Genomic DNA, 6375 nt, shown 5'->3' on the forward strand with positions numbered 1-6375 from the left:
TAGAGTTTTCTTACAACAATAGCTATCATTTTAGTATTGGGATGGTCCCTTTTGAGGCACTGTATGGTAGGAGTTGTAGATATCCTATTGGATGGTTTGAGCTTGGTGAGGCAGATATGTTTGGTCCGGATTCATTTATCAGGCTATGGAAAAAATAAAGGTGATTCGGGATAGGCTTAAGGCTGCCCAAAGTTGCCAAAAGTCCTATGCAGATGTAAGACATAGAGATTTGGAATTTGAGGTTGGAAATAAGGTGTTCCTAAAGGTATCTCCCATGAAGGGAGTGATGAGGTTTGGTATGAAGGGGAAGCTCAGTCCCTAATTTGTTGGTCCTTATGCAATTTTTTGGAGGGTTGGTAATGTTTCTTATTATATGGAGTTTCCTTCTAGATTAAGATCCATTCCTTAGGTATTTCATGTCTCTATGTTGAGAAAGTGTCTTGGTGATCCTTCTTTGGTTGTTCCTTCAGAGGGCTTGGGTATCTCAGATTCTTTGCCTTATGAAAAGATTCCAATTGAGGTATTGGATCGGCAGGTTTGTCAGTCATGGACCAAGGATATGGCCTCGGTTAAGGTTCTTTGGGGAACCACAAGGTGGAAGAGGCTACATAAGAAGTGGAGGAGGACATGAAGTCCAAGTATCTGCATCTGTTTTTTAGCTCTTGGGATTCATGTGGAAGGTATGTGTTCTTACCCAACCATAAGATACTTACCCCTTAGTCATATCCATTTTAGTGATCAAAACTATCCTATCTACTAACACTGATCCGCTTATGACAGGACTTCACCACTCGTACCTAGCTTACGGCTCATACCATGAGTCGTAATGGATCTAAAGATTGAGATTTTTCGAAATTTTATGAGGGTACAAACCTGGGATACTTCAATATCCCCTACTAGGAGCATTCATCCCCGAATGACGGATATTGTAGGGGTAACCACACACATAGTCATTTGCATTATCAAGTATCCCTTTAACAAGCTCAGAAAATAAAGATGTTTTCTAGAACACATACCTTCCGCATGAATATCAAGAGCAGAAAACAAGAGCGGATACTTGGACTTCATGTCCTCTTCAGCTTTCCATGTGGCCTTTTCCACCTTGTCGTTCGCCATAGAACCTTAACCAAGGCCACATTCTTGGTCCATAACCGATGAACCTGCCTATCCAATATTTTAACTGGAACCTCTTCATAATACAGATAATCCAAGATATCCAACCCTTCCAAAGGCACAATCAAAGATGAATCACCAACGCACTTCCTTAACATAGAAACATGAAATACCAGATAAACCAAACACAAACTAGATGGCAACACCAACTCATAACATTGCCCACTCTATGCAAAATCTCATAAGGACCAATGTACCGAGCACTGAGCTTTCCCTTTTTGCCTAACCGCACTATTCCCTTCATAGGAGACACCATAAGGAAAAACTTATCCTCAACTGCAAACTCCAAATCTGTATGCCTAACATCCGCATATGACTTTTGACGGCTCTAGGCAGCCTTAAGCCTATCCCAAAACTCCTTCAACTTTTCCATATCTTGATGAACAAAATCTAGACCAAGCAAATCAGCCTCGCCGAGCTCAAACTAACCAATCAGAGATCTACACCTCCTACCATACAATGCCTCAAAAGGAGTCATACCAATACTTTTATAATAATTATTATTGTAAGAAAACTTACAAAAAGTATATGCTCCACCCAACTGCCACCATAATCAATCACACAGGCTCGAAGCATATCTTTCAATGTCTGAAAGTTCTATCCACCTGCCCATCCGACTACGGGTGGAAAGCTATACTCAGACTCACCTTCGTCCCCAACCCTTTCTGGAAAGACCACCAGAAGTGGGACGTAAACTGTGTACCACAATCTGAAATAATTGAAATAAGAACCCTATGCAGTTTCACAATCTCTTAAAGATAAAGCTTCACATAATCCTCCACCGACAAGCTAGTCCGTATAGGCAAGAAATGGGCAGACTTCATCATCCTATCAAGAATGACCCAAATCAAATCAAATTGGTTCCGAGACTGAGGAATATCGGTAATGAAATTCAATTGATCTCCTCCCACTTTCATTCAGGCAGCTTAATCTCTTGATATAACCCACCAGGCCTTATGTGCTTAACCTTATTGACACACCAAGCACTTGGATAGAAAAATCAACCACATCCCGCTTCATGGAACTCTACCAATAGATCTACTTGAGATCATAGTACATCTTACTAGAACCAGGATCGACAACATAGAGAAACTCGTGCACCTAAACCAAGTTCCTTTACCGCAAACCGTCTACATCAGGAATGCACAACCTCCCTTGGTACCGCAAAGTACCATACCGCTAATCTCAAAATCTACAACATTTTGCTCACCAACTTTACCCTTGATTTTAGTCAAGGCAGAATCCAACACCTGCTTCTCCTTAATCTCTGCACCAAGAGACAATCTAACCACTTGTTACACCATCACACCACCATCCTTAGAGATGAGGAGACTAGCCCCAAGATTTGCCAAGCGATGAATATCCTTCATCAATTCTTGATTTCCTTCTTCCACATGACCCAAACTACCCATGGATAGCCTGTTAAAAGCATCGATAAACACGTTAGCTTTACCAGGATAGTAGTGAAGACTCATATCATAGTCCTTGAAAAGCTCAACCCATCTCTTCTGCCTGAGATTAAGCTCTTTCTACGAGAACATATACTGCAAACTCTTGCGATTAGAAAAGATATCCACAAGGACCCTATATAAATAATACCGCCATATCTTCAAAGCAAAAACAACTGAAAACAACTACAAATTATGAGTAGGATAGTTCCTCTCATGCACCTTCAACTGCCTGGAAGCATAGGCTACCTTCCTATGCTGCATCAACATGCAACCAAGACCAACCCGATATGCTTTATAATAAACCACGAACCTATCATTGCCTTTCGAAAAAGTTAGAACTGGAGTTGATGTCAACTTATCATTCAACTTCTAAAAACTCTACTCACACGCATCCGACTAAGAAAACTTAACCTTCTTCTGAGTCATCTTGGTCAAAGGAATAGCTATCAATGAAAAACAATCTACAAATAAACTATAATTCCCGGCTAAACCCAAGAAGATCCAAATATCAGATGGAGTCGTATGTCTAGGCCACTTCTTCACGACAACCAACTTTTGCGGATCTACCATGATCCCTTCACTAGAAATGATGTGGCCTAAGAAAGTCATAGTATTCAACCAAAACTCTTACTAATATAACTTGACATATAACCAATGTTCCCTTAAGGTTTGCAATACCGCACGGAGGTGATTAGGATAATCCACCTCACTCTTCGAATACACTAGAATATAGTCAACAAACACATGATAAAGAGATCCAAATATTACTGAAAAACCCCTATTCATCAAATCCATAAATGCTGCCAAGGCATTTGTCAATCCAAATAACTTTACAAAAAACTCATAATGCCCATACCTAGTGTAAAAAGTCATCTTAGGGATATCCACCTCTATAATCTTAAAGTGATGGTACCAAGACCGAAGATCTATCTTAGAGATGAAATTTGCACCTTGCAATTGGCCAAATAGAACATCTACTTGAGGGAGAGAATATTTGTTCTTGACCATTACTTTATTCAACTGCCTGTAGTTGATGCACATACGAAGAGAACCATCCTTCTTGATCACAAAAAACACCGGTACACCCCATAGGGTAATGCTAGGATGAATAAACCCTTTATCTAGAAGATTCTTAATTTGCTCTTTGAATTCCCTGAACTCAGTTAGAGCCATTCTATACAAGGGAATACAAATTTTCTGAGGGTTCGAAAGCAAATCAATACCAAAATCTATTTCCCTATCTGGAGGAACACCTAGAAAATCATCTGGAAAGACCTCTGGAAACTCATGAACTACTAGAATTGACTGCAACGAAGGGCTTTCTAAGTTAGAATCTTTAATCCATACCAAGTGACAAAGACAACCTTAGTGATTAACCTCTAAGTTCTAAAATAAGAAATAAACTTCCCCTTTGGTGCAAAGAAAAACCCTTCCTATTTTATTTTTGGATCACTACGGGTTCGATAATTCAAATTTGCATAGCAAGAATGCAACCAATACATGCCCAAGATTACATCAAAATCTACCATACCTAACTCAAATAGATCCACCAAAGTCTGCCTACCACAAATAGATACCAACCCCCATAGACCTATTCAACAATCACTAGATCTCCTACCAGGGTAGAAATAGAAAATGAATCCAAAATAAATTTTGAATTAAAACAAAAAAACACAGCTACATAAGGAGTCATATGGAAAAGAGTGGAACCTGGATCAAGCAAACAATACACGTCATGATAGAAAAGTTGTAACTTAGCAGTAACAATATCAGGTGATGCCTCAGATTCCTAATGGGATGCCAAAGCATACAACCTATTCCGACCAACTCTAGAACTAAGAGCAGTAACAGAAGTAGATGCCATACCACCAGGTATAGGAACATAAGATGAAGCAACTGGAATTTTATTCACCTCTGTAGCATCTTTGGTAGACGGATAATCCCTGAGTTTAGGCATACTTGGCCACACTTGAAGCACTTATGCCTACCTCCCTCACAGAATCCTTGATGAGGACGACTGTAAAACTGACAATGAGGACAGAAAGAAATAGACTGGACTCCACTTGCCTGAGACTGGGCTCACTACACTCAAGAATTATCACGACCATGATGATGCCTATTGCCCGACTACTAGGGTAAGGAGCACTGGTAGTAGAGAGGGACCTAGAACCCACCCACTTCTTTTTCTGACATTTCCCACCATATCTACCACCTTGAGATTGGACACCTCCCAGATCAGAAAACCTATCCCACTTACCCTGCCTATCTTCATATTTTGCCCGCCTTCTCTTCTCATTCTCAACCTGCTGTATATGAATAGTCAGCCTCAGTATATCTATATTTTTCATAAGAAAAATAATCTTTCGCTCTAGAATTAGATCTCTATTCCACCCAAAAGTAAACTTTCTCATTCTCGACCTCATATCAGCCACTAAACTAGGAGCATACATTAAAAATTGATGGAACTTCAAAGCATACTCCTTTATAGACATTCTCCCTTGCTTGAGGTTCACAAACTCCTCCATCTTAACTTCCCTCAACTCTTGAAAAAAGAATCGATCCATGGAGGCAACAAAAAAGGCTTCCCACAAACCATTCGTTTCTACATTACCCTTATTTTTATCCCACTCCTCATACAACATATAACCAACCTCTTTTGAGATGATAAGCTATAAAGTTTACTTCTTCCACATTTGTAGCCCTCATTACCCAAAAGATCTTCTCCATCTTATCATGGAAACCCTGTGGGTCTTCCTCTACCTTTACTCTCATAAATGTCTGAGGACCTATCTTTACAAATTGTCTAAGCCTAGCAGCCTCAGCAGATACAACACTAGGCGTATGTTACTTAGCCTGAGCAGTAACCAATCGGGTAATAACATACATAGATTGACAAAACTCCACATTCATCACATTGCCCAGAGGGACCAGAGGATCAGTAGAAGGAATAGGAGAAATTCTAGTACAATCAGGAATAAAACCATAAGACCAAAGATGCACACCAGATGTAGGAGGTACTCCTTCATAATTATCCCCAGATGGGATGGAAAAATTTCCTTATGTTCTAGATCTAGGAGGCATGATCTAAAAGATGAACAAACAAGGATTAGAAGAGATTCCAGGATTGAGAAGTAAATCTTGAAAACAAATACCAAGAAAGTGAAATATTTCTAGATGTCTTGTAGCCTCTCCCTTATGAGTGTGGCGCAGTACACACCCCGAAAGGAGACTCTACTCAACACAACTTTATGGACTCTAAATTGACCATGAACCTAGTCTTTGATACCAACTTGACGCAACCCAGACTGGGGCCTTGTCATAATAGGCAACCCAAGTCCACCTAGGATCGAGGACTGCCCCCTTTACCAAACCCAACTACCTTATATAGCCTTAGATGAGCTAAATTTTGAGCATATAATAAGTTTTTTCAACGCTCTCATGATGAATTTGGGATAGGGTCACAACCATGACAACCCAACCAAGTTTGTCCATACCAAACCAACCATCCATACCATATCAAATAGAAAAAAATATTAAACCATAATATGAAAATCAAACCCAAAATGTAATACAATGGAAAAGTGAAATATTATGTCCGATGATTCCAACCTCCCAGCTTATTCCAATGCCAAGGCTTATACAAATACCGATCATACCCATTCTAACCCTCAGAAGTAACACAAAGCCTCTATCCAAAAGAATACAAATATCCAATTGGGACATGCCCCCAACCATGGCCAAAACCAATATC

This window comes from Capsicum annuum, chromosome 11 (assembly GCF_002878395.1).
Source record: "Capsicum annuum cultivar UCD-10X-F1 chromosome 11, UCD10Xv1.1, whole genome shotgun sequence".
Classification (NCBI taxonomy): Eukaryota; Viridiplantae; Streptophyta; class Magnoliopsida; order Solanales; family Solanaceae; genus Capsicum; species Capsicum annuum.